This window comes from Schistocerca serialis, chromosome 2, assembly GCF_023864345.2.
Source record: "Schistocerca serialis cubense isolate TAMUIC-IGC-003099 chromosome 2, iqSchSeri2.2, whole genome shotgun sequence".
NCBI classification, from domain to species: Eukaryota; Metazoa; Arthropoda; class Insecta; order Orthoptera; family Acrididae; genus Schistocerca; species Schistocerca serialis.
The window spans coordinates 509,971,322-509,985,529 of NC_064639.1; the positions used below are offsets into that span (position 1 = coordinate 509,971,322).

The window sequence follows — 14,208 nt, forward strand, 5'->3', positions numbered from 1 at the left end:
CGAGGAAGCAGATATCGTCCCCCTAAAGACGACCATACGCAACAACGCGCGGCGGCTCTATGAGAAAGTGGATGCCTTGCGGGACACTGTCCATGGGTTACGCCACGTTGGAACCACACTTCCACGCCGCTGGCATCGACATCCGGTTCCACTAACCATCCTAGAGGAAACGGATTCCGACCATGGCTAACGATAGGTCTGGCACGCCCACCACGGACGCATCCTTTGGCGGGACTAGCCCCCATTCTACGTCCAATACTTTCCAATCATACCTGCCCATGTTAGGCTAAATTTTTCTGCCTGACTCATGTAGTACTGTTACCGTCAGAGGGTGGTACGGGACTACAAGTCCCACCGCCACACCTCCAAAGTGAATTGCAGTGATGCAGTCACTGCCCTGTGGAAATTTACTGCCTCACCAACACAGTTAGACCGCAATAGAACGGTGATGCTGTAATGTAACATATCACAAAAAAAAAAAAAAAAAAAAGAAATGTAGCGATTCCAGATAATCGCGTCGTTCCAGTAGTCGTTATACTAAATGCACAGGACATTTCTCATTTGCATTAGACAACGCTATACGACGATTCGGTGCTTATTTCTGCAGTAAGTAAGTGGGCCCACTACTTTCCGTCGATCGGATACCTACGTGGTCGGATGCCATCATTAAATGATTCATGAGTGGGAGCTTGGTCAGCTGCACTGCAGCAGTGCGTTACAGCGTTTACACCAGCCTCAGTACGATGCGATTTCGAATCGACAAACGACTTCTTTCCGTAAGGACTAGCGAGGGACGCAGTTTCCGATGCATCAGACGAGGTGGCCGAGTGGTTATTCCGGCTTGAGCCGTCGTGGAGAGCGGACGTGTGTACGCTGTGCTCCGTCGCTGCTCAGGGCAAGGCAAGTTTGCTGCTGCTTGTGCCGCCATATTGTTTTGTTTATCTTGTTATTGGTTGATTTTTCGTTTAGTTATCAATAGCTTCGTTTTGTGCTGTCTGGGTGCTCGTGTTGATGTTTGTGTAATGGTGCCAGTTTGAAGATGGCTTTGATTTCTAGACGAGATACTCTTAAGTTTACTTTTGAACGTGGATGTGTTAAACCGTCTGCCCTAGAATTTCAATATTTTGTGATTGAACAAGTCAAGATTCCTTCCGATGCTATTACTGGAATACATTTGTCGCACCTAGCAACAGTCGGGTTTGTTAAATTGAAGGATTCTGATCTCTGTAGTCGTATCGTTGAAGAAAGTGGTGGCGTTATGAAATTTACGCGTTCTGATGGGAGTGTTACCGAAGTTCACGTCTCTTTTGGTGGACTTGGTTTGCGTACGGTGCGGATATTTGAACTTCCTTTCGAAATCCCTTGTGATCATGTGAGCGAGGTTTTACGTGCATATGGCCGTGTCCTTTCTATTCACGAAGAAAAGTGGGGAAATGATTATCCGTTGCCTGTACTGAACGGCGTGAGGCAGGTTCGAATTGATTTGATGAAGCACATCCCGTCCTTCATCAGTGTATCCGGGTATCGTGCTTTAGTTATTTATGATGGACAGCCGCGAACTTGTTCTATATGTAACTCGACGGAGCACATTCGCGCCGAGTGTTCGCGACGTCGGATCGCGCAGTTGCCACCCGGAGATAGCGTCACGCGTTCACCTGGCGTTGTAAATATACCGCTCTCGTATGCGGCTGCGTCTGTCAGCGCTCCACCGTCCCCTCCCGTTGCGACAAGTGTCATCCAAGCGACGAGTACCGACAATGTCTCTCAAGCAGTTCCCCTTCACGATTCCACGGTCTCTGACCAGGGTGAACCTGCTTTACGCCGGCTACAAAACGGGGTGCCAGTTAACCCAGAGGTTTCGACTGATACTCACCAGCGTCGAACTGACGAGACAGCGCTCCAGGAGTTGGAATACTCAGCCACTGTCGGAGCTCCTCTGCCTCACTCTCCACCGGATGACGGGCAAGATATGGTCTCTTCACCTCCTAGATCGCGAAAAAACAAGAAGAGGCGAATTGCCCATCCGGCGGCGGCGCACGAGGTCCCAAAAACCAGGGAAAAGTTGCGTCAGATTACGAAGATGGACAATGACCAAAGCAATGACCAGAGGAAAATAAGGATATTTCAGATAGTTCAACGTATAGTCCAGATAGGGCAGATGGTAGAAACCCTGTAACACACAGGTCTGGAGGAGGGATAGAGTGTACATAAGACTTGGCGGCTCCCAATGATAGTCCACCCAGACGGCCATCTCGTGAATGTAGCACGGATCGGTCTTCCCCTAGGTTGGACTGGGCGACGGACAAGGAAGATGACTGTATACCACGAGCAACGACGGCAGTTGACAAGCTGCCGATGATCATTGATAGCATACCCGTTGATGAAAGTCTCCTTGCGGGGGCACCCTGGATCGCTGCGCTAAAATGAAATGCCTAATTTGTCCACAGATAATAACAGGAAGATTTTGTTGAACGTTACACTGGTTTTTATGTTGGTGTGTCCATTTGTTTTATCATCTTAAATGGAACGACGTTTACAGAGAATGTCGCAGACTTACAATATAATGACTTTGAATATTAACAGGATTAGGATTCCACCAAAATTGACGGCTTTGAAAGATTTCTTGTATAATTCGGATACCGATATTGCTCTCTTGCAGGAGGTAATGGTCAGTGAATTTAATTTCCCGGGGTTTACAGAAATTTTAAATGTTGCTTTCGAAAATGAATGTGGAACAGCTATTTTGGTGAAACATGGTATACCGGCGGAGCCTTTGTGTCTTCTAGAATCCGGTCGCGAAACCTTGTAAAATCTTTAATAACACAATTGTTAATGTCTATGCCCCCTCTGGTAGCAGCTCCCGAGCGGCCAGGACAACTTTTTTCACCGGTGAAATGGTTCAATTATTAACAGACAATTCAGAAAATATCATCATAGCTGGCGACTGGAACTGTGTACTGAAGTCAAAAGATCAAAAACCGAACTTTAACTTCTCTCAAGCACTGAAAGATTGTGTCACAGCCTTACGTCTTACAGACGCATGGGAATTATTTCACCCCACAGCTGTTAAGTTTACATATATGACGAACTTGGCGGCCAGTAGAATTGACAGAATTTATATATCCGATAGTGTAATGCAGTGTGCATCTTCAATAGACACGATTACCACCAGTTTTTCTGATCACTGTGGAGTTCGTTGTAGCATACATCTTGCCTGGCAAAAGACCTATTGGGGACGCGGGCTTTGGAAATTGAATGTCAGTCTCCTTAACGAAACAGACTTAAATGAATCCATCCAAGTGACCTGGAATATGTGCCTCAGAGCGAGACCCAGATACGTTTCCACCATTGAGTGGTGGACCAACTACGCTAAAAGGAAGCTGCGGATGACTTTGATCGACTATGGCAAGGCAAGGGCTCAACTTCGGAAAGACACTATCGAATTTTATTATACCTGTTTGCGAGAACTGATGATCGTCCAGTTTTGTCTGCTGACCATTTCATGCAAATAAAGAAAATTAAGGCGATTTTAACCCAACTGAAACGAAGATAACTCGATGGTCTGAAGGTGAAGTCAAGATCACATTCCACTGTCGAAGATGAAACTGCCTCTTTGTATCATCTCCTCCGGCATGCAAAAAATAGAAGGAATAGTTTTATCAACACCCTGCGCGATGTGAATAACGATGTGCTCCATGAACAACGTGACATCATTAACGAAATCCATTGCTTTTTTACGAGTTTATATACTGCAACTGACGTCAATGAACAGTCTGTGGCGACGTTACTTAACGGCACAGACTCGATAGTTACCGAGGACGAGAATAGGGCGATATGGGACATATTTTCTAGTGATGATGTTTTGGATATCGTCAAAACTTCTCCGGTAAACAAGACGCCTGGGCCGGATGGTTTACCAGTCGAATTTTACTACAGGTTTTGGAATGTTCTAGGGGATGTGTTCACCGCCATCATCAATGAAGTCATCAACGGTATCTCCATACCCTCGGAGTTTAAAGAGGGTGTCTTTGTGATGGTACCCAAGGGGCGAGGAATGAAGGATGTCCGTCGTCTGCGACCTATATGTTTATTAAATGGAGACTACAAAATTGCTGCCCGTGCACTGAAATTGCGACTGACTCCAGTCCTACAATGTGTCATTGCGCAGGACCAAACGGCCCTTCCGCATAGAAGTATCCTCAAAACGGTCAGTGAATATCGTGATGTGAGCTTTTGACCGGATTGATCATAGTTATCTCTTTCAAACAATGTCGGCTCTGGGTTTTGGGGGACGGTGCTTGAAGTCTTTGCAAAGTATGATTACTGGGATGACGACAAAAGTACTTGTCAACGGTCAATGCACGAGAGCCATAAATATTTGTCGTGGATTCCCGCAAGGAAGCCCGCTCTCCATGCTGCTCTATGTCATAACTCTGGAACCTCTTGTCCGACGTTTAAACGTTCTCTTGGAAGGGATCACGATTATGTCGGTAAAGAAAGTAACCAATGTGTATGCAGATGATTTAGGAGTCATAGTTCGGAGTGACGAAGATGTTCAAGCTCTTAAGACCGCCTTACACACTTATTGTGGTGCTACTGGTGCTGCTGTGAATAATACGAAAAGCTCTATGCTCAGCCTGAATGGTTATGCGAACGCAGACTTAGATTGGATCACTTCCACGAACCAACATAAGTCTCCCGGTGTAACATTTTCTAGCTGCCCGCTCAAGATGGCTTCCGTTAACTGGAAGAACATGCTTACCAACATCAGAGGCTCATTAATAGAGCATCGAAATAGGGACCTCAATTTAATGCAAAGGGTACAACTGATTAACTGTGTGATCCTGTCAAAAGCGATTTACCTGGGGCAATGTCTTCCTATTCCCTTGGGCATCGCCAAAAATATTACGAGGGTAGTTTGTCAGCTGTTATGGAGAGGCTGTATTTTTAAAGTGGCAGCTCGTACAGTGACCTTACCTCCGGTCGCCGGTGGCCTCGGACTCACAGATATTCGTCAAAAGACAGTGACTTTATTTATCAAGCGTACTCGAGAACGTCTCCGTAAGTACCCCGACAGTATTACGACGCAACTGTTTCACCTGACTGAACCTCAGAGTTTAGATGCTCCTGTCAATGTGGCTCCGATACATTTCAAGTTGCACCACGTCAGACTTTACTTCACTGAGATCAGCTACAAAGAGAGTATACATCTGACACCCAGCCGCAGCGCCACGTCATCTACTACTTGTATTCCATGGCGCTGTTCAGTCAGGAATCGAATCGAGAAAAAATATCCATCCAAAGATTGGAATACTGTTTGGAAGAATATTCATAATAAAGTATTAACAATGTCAGTACGGTCGACATGGTATCAAGTGGTTAACGATATCATCGCCAACAATGAGAGGCTACATGCTATAGGACTTCATGACACTCCCTTGTGTCGCCGTTGTGGATATGTGGATACGACAGTTCACAGGTTTACTTGAAAGGATACAATACCATATGGAACGACATTAAGCAGCAGGTCGCATTCCTCAGGCGCAATGATGGTAGATTCATCACCACCACCAAACTATCGGCCCCGGACATGATGTATTTTCCGCGTCAGAAAAATAATACCATACTGTGGCTATACGGCAATTTTGTTCACTTTGTCATCCACAAAACGACCACGGACACTATTGAGGACTACAACTGCTATATCACGGAGGATTATTACAAGCTACGCGCCCAACGGAACCACACCAAGCATTTTGGAAATATGCTACAAATACTCTTTCAAAAGGAAGGTATTGGATGATGTGTTGAATGACATACTGTGACTATACTCTGAGATCAGTGTCATGTATTGTGTGTGTCCTTAAGAAGTCTATGTTTCTCAGTTTTCCAATTAATTTTTCCTTCTTTCTCCACAATTTTAAGCAGATCATGTTCCCTCATTTTGAAAACCCATCCAACGTTACAGCATAAGTGCATTTGGAAGGAGAAATTTACTTTTCTCACCACGTCTGGTATGGATTCCCTTACGTGCGACGGAGCATTTAATTTGATTTTCGCAATGAAGCTCGCCGAAGAAGGCGCATGAAGGAGAGCGAATGGAAGGGCTAGCAGGGGAGATGGGAGGCCCTAAAAAAAAAAAAAAAAGTCGTAGAGCGTAAAAAAAAAAGTGGTTAAGGCGTTGGACTGCTAATCCAATGTGCTCTGCACGCGTGGGTTCGAATCCCATCCTCGTCAAAGAATTTTACGTAAAGCACCTATTTCGGATCACGCCTTCTACATGCGAAACGCCACTCAGTAGTAGCAATGGAACGTGTAGGTGGCAGATAACATCTGTAAGAAATACGAAACTAAACCGCCTACCAATTGGAAGGACACAACATTCGATAGCGTACATCTTTCGAAACAAACATCATCTCAAGATTTATAAACGAATCGAAGTTTGGCACCATGGCGGTGTTTGGGAAGGGTGCGTTCTCATTCATATTTAAGTGCTTACCTCTCGCAGTCATTTTAACGTATCGAGCCTATAGTACCCCCAACGGTAGCTTTCCGTCCGGCCGCCGTGTACGGAAGCGATCTGATAGGGCCTGGCTCCATCGCCAACAGCAGGAGCCTCTGGTCTCACAATTCGGCTACGAAGAACTTGGTTTGATCTTCGAAAGGAACTTGAAAGTAACATCAGCGATGAGGTCAACGAAGGTGACAAATAAATGTTGCGAATCGAGATAAACGCGTGGTTCAGTAGTTGTTATACTGAATGCACAGGACATTTTCATTTGCATTAGACAACGCTACACGACGGTTTGGTGCTTATTTCTGCAGTAAGTAAGTGGGCCGACTACTTTCCTCCGATCGGATACCGACGTGGACGGATGCCATCATTAAATGATTCACGAGTGGGAGCTTGGTCAGCTGCACTGCAACAGGGCGTTACAGCGTTTACACTAGCCACAGTACGATGCGATTTCGAATCGACAAACGACTTCTTTCCGTAAGGACTAGCGAGGGACGCAGTTTCCGATGCATCAGACGAGGTGGCCGAGTGGTTCATTCTGGCTCTAGCTGCCGGCGCGTACGGACGTGCTGCCTTTTGCTGCGTGTAGTCAGTGCTTCGCCAGTGTTTACATTTGCGTTTGGGTGGCCTTGTTTTCTGTGATTTTTCATCGTGTGTAACTTGTGTTTCTTCTGCCTACTGTGTTTTGTTGTGTGTTTTCTACCGACGTTCATTTATCGTTTGTGGAGTTTTCGGTAACTACTGGAATCTCCCCTTGATTTGTGCATACCATGGCTACAACTGTGAGGAAGAATACGCTGGTTTTAGCGTGCGCCAAGGAAACACGACGTGTTCAGCCGACTGCTCTGGAAATTCATGATTGCCTTTATCAGGTACTTGGCATTAATTCTGATATGGTGCATACCACTCAGCTAGATACTGAAAACTACTGTGTTTTCGTAAAATTTTTTAGCCCCGTTTCGGTAGATAAGATTATTGGAAAATTCGGGTATCATGTAGAATTTTTGCATAGAGACGGCACTACAAGTAAAGTAGCTATCAGGAGAGCTGATGCTCTTTATAGATTTGTGCGGGTGTTAAATTTACCTATCGAGATAGATAATGAGAAAATCAAGGTTGCCCTGTCTCAATATGGTGAGCTTAAGGATATAGTTAACGAACGGTGGTCGAAGCAATTTAAAAATGGCCTTCGTTAGGTAGAGATGGAAGTAAAGTCGAATATCCCATCTCATATAACTGTTGACAGGCATAAAGCCCACGTGATTTATACTGGTCAAACCCCTACGTGCCATATATGCAATGAATCGGGTCATTTAAGGCAGGACTGTCCTCGTCTTGTTTTTGTACTAAAAACGAATTTAGTCCAACGCCGCAAGATGACCTTGAGCGAAGTTTTGGCAACTGATAATACAGCCAAACAGGGTGAGGGTTCGGATCCTGTACCTAGTTCTGGAAATATTGCTGTTGATGGTAGTGATTTTCCACCCCTGGTAACACGCTTGAATTGTGATTCTTCTGCCCGAGAGTTGGAAGTACTAAACAAGAAACGACCACTTGAACATACAGATGATCATTCCGATGATGAAACCTCCCGACAATCTCCTGCTGTACGTAAACAGAAAGCTAGCGATGAAACCCTGCCGGTGCGCCAAGACGAAATGCAAGTGGATTTAATCACAGTTTCTGATACATCTCGCTCATTGCAAGAAAGTGAAACGGCCGCTGCCGACAGCGAGAAAGTAGAAGTCCCCGAGGCAGTGACAACTTGCCCAGCTGTAAACAGCGATAATCAGCTGTTTACAGACGGGAAGTTCGCGGGAGCGGTAAAACAACAACACCGCGACACCGCAACAGCACAACAACCGGCACCAGAGTGTAAACAAGAGGAAGTGTTTACTCATGAACCGGAAAATAAGCAAACACCGTCGCAAGCATCACAACAAACGAAGGTAGCATGTAAACAGCAGGCGGTGTTTACAAACCAGATCTCTCGCGACACTGTTGCTGAAGCGGCCACGCCGAGTGTTGCCACAACAAAATCAGGTCAGGGCTCTCAGGGCGTCCACCGCCGTCTGCTAAAACCACAACCGAATCTGACTGTTTCTCGCATCCACGCCAAACAAAAAGCCGAAAAGTCAGATGTAAAATCGCAGAAAAATATACGATATGACATTGTCCGAGAAGGCGCTCCAGATGAGCCTCCTGATACACTCAATGTCGAACAGCCCCTCAGTACTAAGGTACGGGATGACAATGGAAGACAAGCTAACGTTTAGCAACCGTGTTACGAGGAATAATGCGGAATTCTGAACGACTGTAGTTCTAAAACGGATTTCAGCATACCAAAAGTGCAACAGTTTTTGACCAAGGTTGTAGGTGGCCAATAGCCAGTTACAGATGCAAGCATACTCTATCACGACGATAAATATAAATAAAATTCGAACCTCATTAAAGCTAGCTGCTCTCAAGGAATTTTTGTATGACTCTGGAACCGATATAGCGTTGCTACAGGAGGTTGTAACGACGTCTCTTGCCATACCAGGATACACCGCCATTGTTAACGTTTCTTGTGAAACACATACAGGAACAGAGTTTCTGCTCAGGGAAGGAATTCCCGTGTCTCAAGTAGAGCGTTTGGAATCTGGAAGGGCCATTAGTATAAACGTTTTAGGTACCACATTGATTAACTTATATGCGCCCTCAGGAAATAGTAATAGACAGGACAGGGCAGCATTTTATAAAGAGGAAATTATATATTTATTACGTCGAAACCCAAACAGTTTTATAATGGGCGGTGATTTTAACTGTGTGTTAAATCGTAAAGATCAACAACCACATTTTAACGGTTCGTTGGAACTTAAACGCCTAGTAACCGACTTAAAACTTAAGGACGCATGGGAACTAAAATATCCAACGAATGTTGAATATACGTATATAACACAGACTTCGCGCAGTAGAATAGACAGAATTTATGTTTCCCAAGACTTGGAAAGATGTCAACTTAATTCAGAAATCGTACCTGTATATTTTAGTGACCACTGCAGTATGAAGGCGTGCATTAATTTAGCTCCACAGCCGATTCAGATTTTTAGGAACCAGTGGCATCTAAATGTCTCTCTCTTAAAAGAGCAAGATTTGGCAGACGCAGTATCAGAAGCGTGGACCTTATGTCTGCGATCGATCGACAGGCACCCCACAGTATTAGATTGGTGGATTAAGGTTGCAAAACCGAGACTGAGAAACGTGTGTATCAGATACAGCAGAGAAAGAGCGTGGGAGTTAAAAAACAGTATGGAATTTTATTACAGGTTGTTGCGGGACCTCTATGAACAGGCAAACGTGTCAACCATTAGATTACACGACATCAAACACACCAAAGCGAAATTACTCGCCTTTAAAATACAACAGATGGAAGGCTTAAAACTGAAGTCCAAGGCGAAGTCGGTGGTAGAGGATGAAACAACATCCTTATATCATCTGCTTCGGCATGCAAAGAATAGGCGACGAACTGTCATTAGTGAAATTAAAACATCCAATGGGACAACACTAACGTCTCAGAAGGAGATTCTCAATGCAGTATACCAATACTACCATGCATTATATTCTTCCAGCCCACCTCACGAGGGGTCTCTGCGAGAGGTTCTCAGTGTTTTATACCCACAATTGACGAGTTCTGAAAACGACGAAATCCTTTCTGAAGTCAGTAACGAAGAGGTTCGTGAAATAATAACCAAGTCCCCGTTAAATAAATCTGCTGGACCCGACGGACTGCCTGTAGAATTTTACTTAAAATTCTGGTTTTTAATTGGTGACACTTTTACATGCATTGTCAATGAGATTTTTAACGAGCAGACAGTATCTGAAGATTTTAAAGATAGCAAAATTGTACTTATACCGAAAAACAAAGGGACGAAAAGTTTAAACAATTACCGCCCTATTTCACTTTTAAACTCTGACTACAAAATAGTATGCCGGATTTTAAAAAAGAGACTTTCCCCTCTGACCGACAAATTAATTAGTCAACATCAGTCATGTGCAGCAAATAGAAGTATTTTCAATACAATTTCTGAATATAGAGACATCATCGCCTTAGCATCAGTTTCCAATATCAAATGTGCTCTACTCTTTATAGATTTTAATAAGACTTTCGACTCGGTGAATCACCGTTTCCTGTTTGAGGTACTGACAAAAATGGGATTCGTCCACAAAACTGTTAATGTTATAAAAAACATTGCTACTGGTCTGCACGCTAAATTAGCCGTCAACTGTCAGCTGTGGCGGCAAATTCAAATAAACTGCGGCATCCCACAGGGAAGTCTTTTATCTATGTTTTTGTTTGTTGTGTCGTTAGAGCCGTTTTTACGGAGTGTTCATGAAAGGTTAAAGGGCATAACTATAACTGGCAGGAAAACTGTAGTGAGAGCCTATGCTGACGATGTTGGTGTCGTCATAAGAGGGTAAGATGATGTAATTCGACTAGGGGCCATTCTTCAAAACTACTGCCGCGCATCGGGTGCGACAAAGAACGAAACTAAAAGTACAATCTTGGGAATGCGGGGTCTTGAAAGGATACACATCGATTGGGCGAAGTCAGTTACCACCCATAAAACCCTGGGTACAATCCTGACGGCATGTCCCATGAGGATGACAACCCTCAACTGGAAAGAGGTTTCAACAAGGATTCAAGGGGGACTCATTGAGAACTCACAACGACTTATGAACCAGGTTCAGGGGGTCAAGTTCATTAACTTATGCATACTCTCAAAGGCATTCTATATGGCACAAGTTTTTCCCTTGCCGAAGTTGATAGCTCAGAAAATAATGTCGAGAGTTGCAAATTTTTTATGGAAGGGGGAAATCTACAGGGTTAACCTAAAAACTGCGACCTTACATCCTAGAAATGGAGGCCTCGGACTGGTGGACATACGAAATAAAGCTTCTGCGCTTTTAATAAAACGGTCTTTAAACATATTTCACGCCAACCCAGGCAGTATTACTACACAATTGTTTCAATGTGTCCAACCAGAAAGTCTTCAGCCACCGGCAGACGTACAAAAGATTAACCCCCGACTGCGATACGTTAGGATCTTGTACACAGAATTGAGCTATGTTAACGAGAAAATCAGAACTTCACTGAACACTACAGCCCGAGATATCATGAGAGAAAGACAACAATACGAAGGCCAAAATAAAATTGCCACGAAATATATGAATTACAACTGGGATGCAATTTGGGAGAATATTAGTTTTAACGGGCTCAATTCACATGTGGTAACGGCATGGTACAAAGCCGTCAATGATATTGTCAGCACCAACGAACGGCTTTATAAAATTGGAAAAGCTGAAACCCCCTTATGTCAGACATGTAAATTGGTTGACACCGTGATTCATAGATTCACGTGTGGTGGAAATTTCAACAATTGGATTTGGCTCGGGAAAAGTCTTGCAGTACTGCAACGAACGTCACCCAATTCTATTACTCCTATGATGCTTTTCAGACCTGAAATTAAGTATTACCCCAAAACCAAAAATAATGCATTACACAGGTTAATGGGACAGTTTGTCCATTACATTATCAATAAAATAGGTGGTGACGATGAAACGGAATTCAAGCTTTTTATGAAAATGGAGTACAGTAAAGTTAAGCACTATGCAGACCACAGGAAAATGTATGGAAACATGTTGATCATTTTATTCGAAAGAATAGGTGTTGGTTAAAAAGCACAGTCTAACACTAAAGTTGCTATTTTAGGGGTACTGAAGGAATGAAGTATGAGATCTACGTTCAAGATGAAGGAAATGCCTCTTCTTTTATCCATTTCTGTTATGTCGGTCCCCCCAAGATGTGTCACAAAAATGCTCGATGTATATTGCAGTAAAATAACATGTTTCCTACTCGAACGACTGTTGAATGATAACTCGAATGACAGCCATCCAATGAGATCTCCACCCAGATGTCGTACAACCAGTGCTCAGCACCATAATAAAAAGAGCAGGCAAAGACCACACACGACTACAACCGCTTTTCTATAACATGTAAAATGTACTGAAGGAGCCATTCGGTGGGAGTAATGGCGGGGGCATCGTGGCCAGGCCTCAAGTTCTTTGACCCCTGCCCTCTTTGTCCCCGTCATGCGCCTACTGATATGCTTCCGAAAAGAAAAAAAAAGTGGTTAAGGCGAAAAAAAAGTGGTTAAGGAAGATAAAAAAAAGTGGTTATGGCGTTGGACTGCTAATCCAATGTGCTCTGCACGCGTGGGTTCGAATCCCATCCTGGTCGAAGAATTTTACATAAAGCACCCATTTCGGATCACGCCTTCTACATGCGAAACGCCACTCAGTAGTAGCAATGGAACGTGTAGGTGGCAGATAACATCTGTAAGAAATACGAAACTAAACCGCCTACCAATTGGAAGGACACAACATTCGATAGCGTACGTCTTTCGAATCAAACATCATCTCAAGGTCTATAAACGAATCGAAGTTTGGCACCATGGTGGTGTTTGGGAACGGTGCGTTCTCATTCATATTTAAGTGCTTACTTCTCGCAGTCAAATGGTTCAAATGGCTCTGAGCACTATGGGACTCAACTGCTGAGGTCATTAGTCCCCTAGAACTTAGAACTAGTTAAACCTAACTAACCTAAGGACATCACAAACATCCATGCCCGAGGCAGGATTCGAACCTGCGACCGCAGCGGTCTTGCGGTTCCAGACTGCAGCGCCTTTAACCGCACGGCCACTTCGGCCGGCTTCTCGCAGTCATTTTCACGTATCCAGCCTATAGTACCCCCAACTGTAGCTGTTTTCCGTCCGGCCGCCGTATACGGAAGCCATCTGATAGGGCCTGGCTCCATCGCCAACAGCTGGAGCCTCTGGTCTCACAATTTAGCTACGAAGAACGTGGTTTGTTCTTCGAAAGAAACTTGAAAGCAACATCAGCGATGAGGTTATCGAAGATGACAAATAAATATTGCGAATCGAGATAATCGCGTCGTTCAGTAGTTGTTATACTGAATGCACAGGACATTTCTCATTTGCATTAGACAACGCTACACGACGATTCGGTGCTTATTTCTGCAGTAAGTAAGTGGGCCGACTACTTTCCTCCAATCGGATACCGACGTGGACGGATGCCATCATTAAATGATTCACGAGTGGGAGCTTGGTCAGCTGCAATGCAGCAGGGCGTTACAGCGTTTACACCAGCCACAGTACGATGCGATTTCGAATCGACAAACGACTTCTATCCGTAAGGACTAGCGAGGGACGCAGTTTCCGGTGCATCAGACGAGGTGGCCGAGTGGTTAAGGCGTTGGACTGCTAATCCAATGTGCTCTGCACGCGTGGGTTCGAATCCCATCCTCGTCGAAGAATTTTACGTAAAGCACCCATTTCGGATCACGCCTTTTACATGCGAAGCATTCGAGTCGCAGCCACGGTGCGGGACGGACGTGTTGCGGCAGCGCTGGCGCTATGGTGTAAACAACGGCTGTGTCGCTGGTACAAGGTCTGTTTGGTATCGCTTCTTTCGTTCTTGCGACTTGTGTAGAATTTATTTGAAGACAGTATGAATACGGTTAATGTTTTGAGGAAAAATACGATCAAATTTGCATTTGACAGAAACTTTGTCAGACCGAAAGCGTTTGAGATTAAGCAGTGGTTTATGGAAAAAGTTCAGATTTCTGTTGA

At 44.4% G+C, this 14,208-nt stretch overlaps 1 non-coding gene across 1 annotated transcript; it reads left to right on the forward strand.

Annotated features, from left to right (window-relative positions):
- The first annotated feature begins 13,805 nt into the window (after positions 1–13,805).
- Positions 13,806–13,887, forward strand: Trnas-gcu (transfer RNA serine (anticodon GCU)). Its single transcript has one exon. It is a non-coding gene; the product is annotated as a tRNA-Ser (tRNA).
- Positions 13,888–14,208: the final 321 nt, after the last annotated feature.